At 43.1% G+C, this 13,709-nt stretch overlaps 1 protein-coding gene across 3 annotated transcripts in view; it reads right to left on the reverse strand.

The window, feature by feature from the left end:
* The window catches only part of LIFR (LIF receptor subunit alpha), a 49,878-nt gene extending 39,530 nt beyond the window's left edge, over nucleotides 1–10,348 (reverse strand). Inside the window, exons 1-2 of one of the 3 annotated variants that reach the window (XM_061360351.1) lie at nucleotides 10,224–10,348; nucleotides 1,857–1,963 (exon numbers count right to left, since the gene is read on the reverse strand). The gene's annotated coding sequence lies outside the window, so the exon portion shown is untranslated. Of the gene's footprint in view, nucleotides 1–1,856; nucleotides 1,964–9,778; nucleotides 9,902–10,223 lie in introns of those variants that run through there. The other 2 variants (XM_061360352.1, XM_061360353.1) reach the window with 2 other exon arrangements.
* Nucleotides 10,349–13,709: the final 3,361 nt, after the last annotated feature.

The raw sequence follows: 13,709 nt of genomic DNA on the forward strand, positions 1-13,709 counted from the left end.
GCAAGTGCTGAGACAGCAGTGTTTGTAAGGCTAATGGTGCCGCACCTCATTTAAAACTGAAAGCAGCTCATAGAAAAGTGAGACTGATACTAATAGGACATACAGTGAGTCAGTTCCACAAGTCTTTCCTGTCCTGATTCACACTTAGAGTAAGAACACAAAACAGAAATTTCAAAGCCGCATCTGCACTTCATCTGCCGTCTTCACATCATTTTAACATGACCATTACTGTGTGACCTCTAACTTGCATCTGCCTCTTCCCCCTCAACCCTCTCTTGAAAGCAAGACTCTTCTTCTGAAGATCTCTTTTTCTTTTCTTTCTCTTCTCAAGGGTGACTATAAAAAAGGGCTGTGGAAAGGGAAAAACAACCCTGGATTTTACAAACACAAGTCAGTCCAACTTTGCTATCTCTGTTGAACAAGGTTCTTCCTTCCTGCTATTATTAGTAAATCTCATGGTTTACTTCTCTCAGTATTGAGCTGGCAGATGATGTACAAAAGAATAAGGATTTCTTACTTATTAGCTTCTATCACCATTAAATCCTGTATACCTACACACTGGCATGAAAAAAACCTCTTCCTGTGGAAGGCTGTTCATCACATTTTTCATGCATTGTTGCTGATATGTTTAACGTTTTTGTTTCACAACTCAGCAATGAAGCAGCTATTGTTTCCAAAGTGCTGAGTAAGTCCAACTGTGGGAATGAGAGACGTGAAACAACTCTCAATGGTCTCTCTGGTGGCTGTTTTGTGAAGTGCCCAGACATGTGAGGGCAGAAAGCAGGGGTGAAGGTAAACCTACCTACAGAGAAGTGTTAATTGGACAGCTAACTTTTTGGTTAGTTACCAAGAAAGTCATCCTCTGCTTCAGTTTATTTTTTATTTCTATGCCAGCATTTTATTCCTTAGGAAAATTTCTGCTCTTTATGTATCTAAGCAAGTCCATCCAGACATACAGTGCACATCACACAAGGCCAAGCATGCTCTTGTAAGTTTACCTGTCTAAACCCGTAGACTGGCAAAACCTCTGATGTAAATTTCACAGTACGAAATACCAAATCCCCATTTCTTCTTCCTTTTGGAAATCCTTTTCTAAAAAAGCTTATGCCAATCCCACCATGAAGCAGTTCATTAGAACCCACACAGCATTTAGAAACAACACAACTTCAAACATCTTCACAGATGATACTCTGCTTTTCCCATTTCTGCAATTTTCCTTATTAAAGAATTATACACTGGAGTACTGAAAGGATTATACTTGCAAAACATATTTAGATAACAATGCATATGCCTTAGGGACTTCAGAATAATATATACAGAGAGCCTTTGTGAGCTATGGTAGAAGAGACTGGAGGGATCAGAGGTACATATATATATATGTGCTTATATACATACACATACACATACCCCCATATATATAAAGAATGCAAATGACAAGTATGGTTTTTTTTTCAAATAAGAAAATTTAAAATAAAAACCCCAAACAATCAATTATCATTAAATATGGTAAAAATTAATTTACATTGCTTTGGAAGATGAGATCAACTGGAGGTAATTATTACCAAAAATTTTCATTAAAATGATCAGTTCATCAAATATCTGTGTTTAGATTGCAGCATTTCATTCATCTTAATTCTCAAGTTCCATGAAAAAAACAGCTAAATGCTATCAGAGATCACCTGTGCACTCTGACGAGAAGGTATTTCAAAGCCGTGGAGTGCTGCTCATGACTAACTGCTGATTTTACAGAAGATAATAAGCCTCAACAACCACATATATGAATTTACTCCTGAATTTGCAAAGACGTAACTATATGACTAATTCTATCTTATGAATTAAGGTATGCATAAACTTACATTTGCACTGTTGGCAGGAGCCCAGCTGCAGGAGCCTGTGACGGTCTCAGTCCTTAGTCTTCGGTATGGGAAAGCTGAATGTTGAACAGGGCAGTCACACCAGATACCTGAAGTACATGAAGATTCATGTATGAATTCATCATGAAGAATGCTACACTAAAGGAACACTGAGAAAAGGCGTGGAATTATAAATATATCTTCTGTTTATATACCTGTGTAGAGAGGAAAGAACACTATTCTGCTGAAAGTTTGTAGAGTGACCTAATTCTACTAGCAGCTATTGTAATGCTGAGTGCTTGTTCCCATTTCTGTCTGCAGTAATCACTGCCCAAACGTCAACGGAGAATTACCTACTGAGTAGCAAGCACACACACAGCAGAGCAAAAGGATAACAGACAAGAATCTAATGTTTTCAAGCATACATTTTTCACATATTAACACCAGTTGCACCACTCATTAGTTGAAATAATGGGGAAGCAACTGAAAACATTCAATTTTCAAAGTATCAGTTATCACAGCTTAAGCAAATAAATACATAAAAGTAACCGAAAATAAAAGTCCTCACAACTTTGAACCGATGAAGCTGCCTTACAAGAGCACTCAGTCTAACAGCACAAGAGAAAGACCAGCCATTTATTAGCAGTGGAAATGGTTTAATCCAGTACAAAGTCGATTTACATACAGGATCAAATGATTACTTAGAGCAGTTTGAGTCTGAGAGATTGTTGTTGCAAAGCCTAAAACAATGCAACTATTTAGTTCAACAAGGTTACTTGATCACAGTTCTCAATTACCTACACAGAGAAAGGATTTAAGTATAACCCACAATTTAGAAGATACAACAGTCAATGCCACATAGTAGACCTCCACTGAAAAGTGCACATTGTGAAAAGTAAAGCTAATTAAGTATTGCCAAAGCTTTTCAAGCATGGGATGAATGGATTGAAGCAAAAAATAAGATTGGACGCATTCCTAAAAGTAATGATAAATATAGGCTCAATACAAGTGTTCCCAGATTAAAGTTTTTGGTTCATGTTACACCAATGTCAGACTAGATTAAAGTAAGTCTTGCAGAGGTGTCATGTTAATAAGCATTTTAAAGGTGAAGGAAGACAATATTCAGGGGACAAATCACAGATTTTGAGGTAAGATTTAAAACAAGGTTCACATGATAGCTTGCTGGATTTACATCCAGACTCATCCTGTCACTCGTAGCATGGGGCAACATTTGGTCAAAAGCATTTTCTTTCAAAAATTTCCTAGCATATTGAAAAAGAAACAAGCCAATCACATTTAATTTGGAGGAGAAGGCTGTTCTATATTTGGAATCATGACAATGCTATTCTAGCAGATGAATTATGCGTTACGTGCATGGAGACCTGTACACTAAAGACTTCTCATAGCCGTGACCTTTGGAAGCGTATGGAGCAGGGGGAAAAGGAAGAAGAACAGACAGACTCTAGAGAACAGATATTATTATCATCAGAACTAGCAGAAATCATAGCAGAAGAGAATTCGATGTTTATGTCCACCTCACACAGACAGTACTTCAGTGCTTGTTGTACATAAGGCAACATTGAATTTGACAATATAAATAAATCACATTTTTGTTTTGTTTTGTTTTTTTCTCTCTTCCTCTCTCTCTGCTCCTAGGATTAAACATTAAAAGCTTATCTCCTTGGTTTTAGCTCCAGAATAGCTGTAAAACCTCAAAGGTCAAACATCTCTTTTGCCGCAACTGCTGAACTTGATCCAAAACATGAAACATTGTGAAAATTAGTTGTAGTTGGAATACTTATAACTTACATTCACCTTTGGGCTTCAGTGTCCGCAGAAGCCCCACCTATAATATTGACTGCTATAATTTTCTTTGATTTAAGCAGCATTTTTGCCCTGCAGTAATATTATGACCTATTATTTGAGAAAGATATTTTGAAGCTCTGTCCTCACTGATTTTATAGTTAAGAGAGGCCATTAGATCACACAGTTCAAGAAGGGCAAATCTGTGGTCAGCCATACAAACAGGGTTACATCACATGATGAGCAGTATTGCTGTCTTGGCACATGAGCTTCTGGGTGACCACGTTAAGTCCTGTTTGGAAGGAAGAAGGGCTGCCAGGCTAAGGCAGATACCACTAGACAGCCCCAGAAGGCAACTGCCTGCCCAGGCTAGCCCCATGCTGAGCAGAGCCATGCCTCACCTCCCACTTGTCCAAATCTCCCTCTCCTCTGGGATTGCCCAGATACGCGGGATGTGCTGTACAACTATCAAACATCCAAGTAATTTGAAATGCAACTTGTAAAGTTACAGAAAGCATGAACATCTGAGATGCTCAAACTGCCTGGTGGAGTTCACCCTCAGCCGAAATGCTGCAGGAGGGCTTGCCTTCACACTGTTTAGGACTAACATGTGGAAGTTCAGACTAGACCACTTTGTAGCGAATGGCCCAGGTCACCATCTGGCTCCAAACCAGCATTTTCTGCGCTTCTTTGAACTCTGTGTTCAAAGTGTTTGAAATGATTAGAAAGTAGTTTTTCAGCTTTAGGCTGAAATGTATACAGTGACCAAGGGCACAATGTGGGGGACATTTAAGGGCATAAAGCCACCTGGGATAGAACTGGCTTGTTCTTACCATGCTTAGCCAAGCTTGCCATAGGCCATATCCACACCATCCAGAATAAACGTTTAACCATGATATCTAGTCAGCTGAGCCTGCATTTCCTCTTGGAAAGGAGTAATTGATTTATTCAGGGAGCAGAACTTGCTTAGATGGATGGCTAAGGGCTAGAAGTAAACATGTAAGTCTGAACCAGACTGAAAATGTCAACCACTTGTTCCTTGCACTTTTATTATACTTTTAAGCAACATGTACAGTAATGACAAAATTATGCAAGCATAAGTATTCCAGCATACTTCTCAGACAGTGTTTATCCCTTAAAGAAATCTTACAAATACAATGCTTTACTTAAATTTCATGATTATGCACCACAAACTACCAGACAACCTTGATATGAAGGTATCAAGGTTCAGTCAATACACAAAACTATGATCAGTGCAGCTATAGGTACACAGCAAGCACAGTATGTATCTCTATTTCAGTAATATATGTATGTTCCAAAAGAAAGTGCTTCTGACTGATAATCAAAATGCAGTAAACTATACTGCCAGAGAACAGTGGTATAATGTGGCTCGTCAACATAGAAGCATGCAAAAAGAAAGAAAGAAAATATCAAAACCCCATTGATTTTCTCTAACCAGTGTTACTGTATCAGTGAAACCATTTGGCTGGCAAGGAAAATGTTGCAGTGCAAAAGCAACCCCAAGAAAGCCCTACTTCGTTTACAATCATTCTATGAACATATCTACTTAGGAAATTTCAGGACTTCAGGAAACTTAAGGCGGCCAAGGCTAGCTGAAAGGCTGTGCTTCTTGGTCTTGCATGAGGCCACCCCTGAACTGCTGGGTTTACAGGTGAGAAAGGAGACTCTGCTCCCTGACAACACATGGCCCAATAAAAGGGAAAGCCATCCTGCTCTCAAGCACACCCCTAATACCAACCTTACAATACAGGGTGCCTGTCCTCTGCTGTGGGCTGAGCTGTGGGTCTGATGTTTGGCAGGGTAGGAAGTGAGGCAGAAGGAATTGCTACAGTGCTGTCCTTGTTTCCATGACACGTGCTTTTATAACTTGTGCTCCCTGAGGTAAAAGGCATAATTTGGCCTCAACAGCTGACAACTCAGCAGTTCTCTGCCTGTGGGATAAGGGAAAGCTGCTTCTGTTGTAGCAACAATCTTTGACCCAGCTCCAATGCCAGCTCCAGACTGTGCATGGAAAGGAGAGGAGACATATGCCCTTCAAAACCTTACACCCTGACCAACATTCATACCAGTGGGTTAGGAGTTATTTTTAGTTTAAGCGCTTTCTGCTTGCAGTGAAACCTGCTACTAGGAGTGATTCCAAGGGACAGCAGCAGGGAAAGGCAGACAGCAGCAAAGTGGCAAAAGCCCCTGCTGAGAATTTCTTGCTTGCAGGAAGTGCAAGGACCTTATTAACACATGGCAGGAGGGCTCCCACAGTCCGCAGATTTAGGGATTGTGCATTTTCCATGGGAGGAAGGACAGCAATGATCAGCAAAAACTAATGGTGTATACCAAAAACAGTCCCTGCGTATTCTCAGTGTCAGATCAGAACCTCCTGATACCATTCATTCTAATTACCATCTTCTAAATCAGTAAGGCAGGCAACGAACACAGGAACTTTTTGCTGGTGATTTGTATCTTAGCTGCCCTTTTACCCCCCAAATGCAGGTCAGAAGACAGCTCTGGCCATCTAGGAATTTATATAGCCCCCATCACTGCTATCCTAATGACTCTGGAAAAGATTCATAAGATTCTGGAAGACAACCCTTGGAGATGCTTAAGCACCCATAAAAAACAAACTTTCGATGCTTAAACAGGGGGAGGAGGGCGGGTGGAAGAGGAAAAAAAAAAAAGAAAAAAAGAAGAGATGTGATGTTAAATTTTGTAGGCATCAGATGCATAATCTCATCTTTGACAGGGCCACACCACCTGAGTGATGCTCAGACACTCAGGATTCACAGCACAATTATTCCCAGCCTGTGCCTGCTGATAAAATCTGCACAGAACCACAGAATGAAGTTCCCCAGAAAAAGCAGAAGCCGCAGCTTTTGTTTATAAAGACAGAGCCAGAAAAATAAAGCAGCAGTGGTGCTCCCTTTTTGTACAGCAGCCCAGCCACTGCAGCACTCACTGGGGTGTGGAAAATACCTCTGACTACCCCAGAGGCTACTCGAAGTAACAGACAAGTCAAGATGGAGAATTCTCCAGCCTTACTGTGGATGGCATTTCTCTCTGCAGCTTAAGTAACCACTGACTTGGAGCAGGACTCCATGCCCTTCTGAGAGGGCATTTGCTAGAAATGAGGGACCATGGGTTCCAGGTCCTGCTCCCAGGGGTTATTTATATCTTCCACATTAAACATTTTATGGAATGAAATACATCAACCAGCTTTGGTGCATAGAGCACAATCACCTCTGAAGGATTACCCAGGAGTAATCTATTTTTCTTGGTTTTAGACAAAAATTTGATGCCTAACAGCCAGATATAAGTCATAACTAAATCTCAGGGGAGAAGATACACCGAAGTATTTATCAGCTAATTCTAGCTAATACAACAGGAGTAAAACTGACTTTCAGACCTGTTCTCCTGGTCTCCCTGCATGTGAATAAATGTCTCAGAACAGCATTGCCTCTCAAAGAGCCACCAGTATCTTGCTTGAGTTCTCAATCCTTCCACATATGCAAGTATCTGTAAAACTCCTTCACCAGACCTTTTTTTTTACTGCTAATTAATCTCTCCTGTATTTCAACATCAGTCTGAATCTAAGAACCCAGTGTCTCTACTGCATCCTAGATCAATATTGAAAACAGAAAAAAACCCCAAGAAGTTCCCTGATTTTTTCTGCCTTTCCTTCTATTATCCAAAAGCTGCTTTTCAACAGCTGAAATAAGCTCATTTCAAGATAATATAAACTATAATTTAAAACTCTATCAGATCATTTTTGCTTTTATCCAACACATGTATCAACACAACAGGAACTGCTGAATTTAGTATCCTCTGCATTCCTCTGAGCATTAGCTCACAAAGCAAGTGGGAAAGAACCTCATTTACCTGGTCACATCATCTATTGGGTCATTTGCAGAGAAACGTAATCCATCTGCATCAACCTTGTGATGCACCGCACGGCATGATAGAGTCAGTATTTATAAAAATCTAGATTGTTTAAGATTGCCAGGCACTTTCTCTTGGTGTATTGTTTCATCTTTCCGTTAGAATTCTTGCTAACATACTGAATTTAAATACACCTTCTCATCATGTACAAAACTTTCTGCCAGTCACCCACTGGTCTGAACAATCTAATATTAATGCTCTAAAAGAGCTGTTTCTAATAGACTTACAGACTCTGTTCTAGCATTACCTATGGATATTAATAAATTCAGATTTCCTTCGAACATCTACTAAAGCCCTGGGCTGGAAGATGTTGAAGCAGATGTGACCTTATAACCAAGCTCTTAACTCACCAAGAATTTGAAAATTAAAGCCCCATGAACGCCCTCCTAAAGTAGCAGCAGCAGCTTTGCCACCTATGAGAATACAGTTCTCTTTCTTGAAGAGCACCTCCACCCATACAGCTGTTCCTGCATATTCCTAACTTGCCTTTGGCAAGTCTGCAAGAATGCCCTCACCTAAAGGTTAAGTCTCTCCCTTTCCTCATCAAAGCCGTAAAGGGATTTTGCACAATCTAACTCAAAGATAGTGCTTGACAGTGGTTGCTCTAAGTGACTACAGTGATACATTTGGAGAGTGCACAATGGAAACTGTTATCACTTAATAACGCTGATAAAAGTTTGAATAGGTGAAACAGTGATAAGATGAAAGGATGCCTAAACTGAGTAAACAGAAAGCAAAATCAAACAAAATCAGGTCACTTACTGAATGCCTAAAAGCTATACTCCAGCTCCAAGTTGGTGATTTTTATGTTTTCCATTTATGGACTTTGGCATAATTTTGTAGTTTAGATACATAGCCTTGCAGCTGACTGACACTGCTGTCTTTTCTTAGTAGCCTCAGCAGACCTCTCAGAAGTAACCTTAAGACCTCTACCAAGCTACCCATGCTAAGTAATACCATCCAACTGCAGATGCGGCACTACTTGTTCTGTGGATTTACTCCCTGCATTTGCTTCTGTCTGCTCCACATCCTAGTCCTTACCCTCATCAAACATAGTTTTTGTTTTAATCTTGATTCACACTGGGGCCAAATTCAGGAGATTTCTATGTGCATGCTTACCTTTATCACCAAAATCATACAGAAGTCAAAGCTTATCTTTAGCACCAAAATCATACAGCATACAATGGTTGAGGAGTTAAGGACAAGCACAAACTTTCTGCAGCTCAAGGCATTCATGCATTCTTTACAAGATGTACAAAACTTTATGTAAAAGCACATGTGCACTGATGGATCTACACTAAACAATGTATTGTCTCAGCTGGCATTACCACATGCTGATTAGAGAGGGAAGATGGAATGACAACTTTAATCATCCCCACAGCTACTAGACCTGCATTCATGTTATGGAGTTGAAATAGGGGTTGAAGAATTTAAAGTAAGGAATTTTACAGTAAGGAAAAAAGGCAGAATGCACTTCCAGGTGAGATGTCAAAGGCAAGTCACATTGTCTTACTTAGGTAACAAGTTGGGTCTCAAATACAGCAGAAAGCTGCCCACTGCCTGTGCTTTGCTGAAGGCAATTTGACAGGACATGGCCAGCTTGATTACAGAATTTTAATATTTGTCTCTGTGAAAGTCTGTGGAAAAGAATCAAAGTGGCAATTACTACACAAAAGCTAACAGCCTATCCCCAGCACTAGATGATTACAGTACCTAAGCCGAGCTTTACTCCCATTTATAGCAAAGTTCCCAGGCACCCACCATTAATTAATTTAAAAACGAAAAGCCATATATATCACCAATTCTTACTGAAGCCACACAGAGCATGCCAGCACAATATGCCCGGTTCAGATTTACTTACACACGTTGAATTTTAACAAGGGAATGACGTTCTTTCCAGAACTACCTCAGAGACTTAGCGAGATCTTTTTTAAACGCTATCTCTAAACACATTAGAAATTCAATCACTCAAAATAGCCACAGAAAGCTGCTACTGCGCTGATGTCCCTCTACAGCCAGCGTGCAGCAAGACGTACAGCATGCCTGGACGCTCCCTAACCGTATAAACGGCTCTGTATTAACCATCCTAAGCTCCCTCTCTTTTTGGAGAGGTGTTACTTATTTTAACAGAAATATTTAAAAGCACGAAAAGAGGTATAAACATTATTTACCCGCCGCTCAGCCCCTGAACCAACCAACCTGCCGGCCAGCAGCATGAGCTGTTGACAAAACACAGCCTCTATTTAAGCCGCAGGCTCCGGCCAGCGGCACAGAGGAGCCGCCGGTCTTTCCCCCGTTCTCCCAGGGGAAGCAGCCGCTGTCTGCGCTTGCACCGGCTCCGACCCCGTCGCCACCTGCCCCAGCACCGGCCCACCCCCGACCTGCAGCTAAGCAGGGAAGCGGGCCGGGGGGGGGAGGGCTTGGAAACTGCCCTTGGCCCCCTGGGCCCCGGTCGTGCTGTCAACCCCGCCTCTGCCCCTCCTCGCCGGCACCTCCCCGGAGCGGACAGAGGGATAGAGGGATGGAGCGGGCATCGCGCCCTCGGGCCGCTCCCTCCCACGTGCGAGCGGGGCAGCCCCCGGGAGAAACCGCCCGGCCCCGGGGCCCGACACTCACCCGCCACCGCCTCGCCGTGCCCGGCGGCAGCCTCATGCCGCAGGGGGTGCGCGGGGCTGTCCGCCGAGCGGCCCCAGGCGGCCCAGCTCCGGCGGGCAGCAGTGCGTAGCGCCGACAGGAAGGAGGGATGGAGCCGGGGCGAGAGGGCGGGAGGGAAAGAGGGAAGCAGGGAGGGAGGGAGGGATGGAGGAGAGGGGCTGGCGGGCTGCCCGCGGGAGGAGCCTGCGCCGCGCACCGCCCGGCGCCGCCGCCACCGCCACCGCCACCGCCGGTGCTGCCCCTGGGGCACCGCCGCCTCCCGCCGCCCGGCACGGAACAGCCCGGACGGTACAGCTCTGCTCCTCTCCGCCGCGGGGCCCACGCTCAGCTGTAGGCACGCCGGCGGCAGTTCGGGTTGTGTAGAGCAGAAGCTGTCCAGGATTTCGAGCTGACATCCGCTTTTACAGCCCTTTTTCCTGCCGGGGTGTAGTCGGGTCGATGTTGTTACAGGTAACGCAGTGACGGGTGCTTTCCTTGGGTCCCCAGTGGGCTGTGAAGAGCGTGCTGCGGGGCTACATGAAACCACAGACACGACCTGGCTGATTCAGACATGTGACACTGTCAAATATCCTTCTTAGGCAAGTATCTTGAGTATCTCCAGTGCTGCCAGCCCTCTAGGGTTTGAAGTGGAGGGCCTGGCCCTACAAACCCAGGACATTCTTGATTTAGTTTATCTTTGTATTTGCTCTAGTTTTTGAGGTCTGGGACTTGACCTCCAACATTTCTTTGAAGCCACAACAGCTGCATGCCAGCCTCTCTTTAAAATTAAACTTCAAATCTTCACAATCCCACAGTCTCAAGAGTCAAGCAATTAAAAAGTATATACCACGAGGCCCATAAAATCAGGAGAGTTGGCAAGCTTATGGCTCCTCTCCTGTTCCCCAGTAAACCATGGCAGAAACGGGAGAAAGAGTAACTACTCGGTTTTCCACGCATTATTGCCTACATTTTCCTACAGAGGTTTTCCAAGTTGCTTTAAATTGTTTTTCTCAGAACCTAGATGATAAAGAACTGCAAATAAATGTATGTATGTATGTGTGAAGGTCCTGGGCCAGACTTGTGCCCCATCTTGGCTAAGTGTATTTCAGGTCCCCAAAGCCAGAGTCTCCTGCTATCCTGAACATTCCCTGTTCATCATAAGTGAATACTGGCTATTTTGTAGAGAAGAAATCTTCCACCGTTTCTCCCCCTTCCGGTGTTTTTGCTTGTGCAAAGATAATTGAAATTTCAGTGGGCCAGCAAGAGACACATGAACCTTGTGGCTAGGTCATGCAGCTGAACGTAAGTCGAGATCTCTACTGTCTTAAGAGCACACTTGACTTCAGGCCTTGTATCCTGAGACAGTTGTTTGTCCATTGACCTGTGTCATTTTCTCAAGAGGAAAGACACGTCTCCTTATACACATACATTCTTGGGAAAGAAGCATTTTTCTTCTAAACAGCACTTAGAGAGAAGCCCTGGCCTGTGAATCCCAAGAAGAAGATGATGTCTTGTCCTGATGCACATTGAAACATTCGTAGCTCCAAAGACAGACAGACTTTGAGAGTTCTCTTAGGGGTCTTCTGTCTGGTAAGTTTAAGCAGCACATCAGTCAGCACTTCACAGTCCCAGATCTCTCCCTTCTCGGAAGATCTGCTGGATGGCTAGTTCTGTGGTCTAGACTTCAGCCCAAGCACCAACAGGTTTGGTATATCAGCTGCCCAAGACCATCAATTTTACATTTAGTTCCTTGTTTCCATTCTAGCCCAAAAGTCTTCCTGCCCCTCTGCAGAGCTGCAGTGAAACTGGGAATATCCATAGCACCAGAAAGCCTGAGGAGAAGGTGACCATTTCACTGTACACGACTTGTCCAAGGGAGGACTGCCTCCATCCTTCTCTTTCTAGACCTCATTAATTGGAGCCTGGTTCTTTCCCTAGAGTCTGCATCCAAGGCTTACAAGGACATGGCTTACACCTGTGCCCTGGATGACTGACCAACAAATGCAGGTTTCCATCCATGGAAGCAACACAAGAACTTTCTTTCAAAGGCATTGAAACTGTTAACTGAAATTGTGCCACCTTTCTTTCCTGCAGTTTTTGTTATTTCACCTGTAGTAAAGGCTCAGAGGAATCTCACTTGTCAGGAAGCTATGTACCATGTACATGGTACCCTGTGTACTATGAGTAATTGTGGAAGATCTGGCTCATTTTCTAGATGCTCAAATCCAGCAATAGCAATTTTTACTGTTTTATCTTTTTCTCTATTTCTCTACTCTGCTCTCGTGAGACCTCACTTGGAGCATTGTGTACAGTTCTGGTGTCCTCAACATAAAAAGGCCATGGAACTCTTGGAACAAGTCCAGAGGAGGGCCACGAGGATGATCAGGGGACTGGAGGACATCCCATATGAAGACGGGCTGAGAAAGTTGGGGCTGTGCAGCGTGGACAAGAGAAGGCTGCATGGGGACCTCATAGCAGCCTTCCAGTATCTGAAGGGGGCCTATAGGGATGCTGGGGAGGGACTCTTCATTAGGTGCTGTAGTGACAGGACAAGGGGTAACAGGTTAAAACTTAAACAGGGGAGGTTTAGACTGGATATAAGGAAGAAGTTCTTTCCTATTAGGGTGGTGAGGCACTGGAATGGATTGCCCAGGGAAGTTGTGAATGCTCCATCCCTGGCAATGTTCAAGGCCAGGTTGGACGAAGCCTTGGGTTGCATGCTTTAGTGAGAGGTGTACCTGCCGAAGGCAGGGGGGTTGGAACTAGATGATCTTGAGGTCCTTTCCAACCCTAACTATTCTATGATTCTATGAATTGGCAAGGCAGCTTCCCTGCAATTTACAGATACTCCATACAGGAACTGGGGAAAGAGTTGTGGGTTGGACTTTTGTAGGAAGAAAAATGTGATTGTGAAATTAGAAGAAGCTGCCAGGAGAAATCAAAAGTAAGGGTTGTTCCTGAAGTTACTTTAAGGGTTTTATATTGTATTAATGATTCAATTTTTAATGACTGAGTTGGAAGTTAAGAAACTTTCTAGATCTGATGCTATTTAAGACAATTCTGCATAGTACAAATTTCAAAGTGATAAAGCTACAGATGGTTGTTACCAATTATCTCTTTTTTTATAGAGTGAAATATACTGATTTTGGTATAAATATCCCATAGATAAATGACTTTTCTAATTACCCTACTACTTCCCATCTGCAGAAAATATGCTGTCTATGCATCCTGTCTCATCATGAGACCTTCCCTCTAAAATATCATAGCCGTTATAAAGAATCTTCTCTGCATGTCATACACATTTATTTTGTTTCCTGCCTTATCTCTGGTTTCCAGAAAACTGAAGAACAGATGCTGGAACGCACACTATGTCTTTATGTCATTGATTTTAACAGCAGTGGGGCTGTGCCTTTCAACATTAATGTTTTGGACAGTAAGAGGGGAAAGTTTAAGTCTCTCCGGATAGTA

Source organism: Neopsephotus bourkii, unplaced genomic scaffold (genome assembly GCF_033783945.1).
Source record: "Neopsephotus bourkii isolate Nb327-2 ecotype Australia unplaced genomic scaffold, CSIRO-AGI_Nbou_v1 NB_1021, whole genome shotgun sequence".
Taxonomy (NCBI): Eukaryota; Metazoa; Chordata; class Aves; order Psittaciformes; family Psittacidae; genus Neopsephotus; species Neopsephotus bourkii.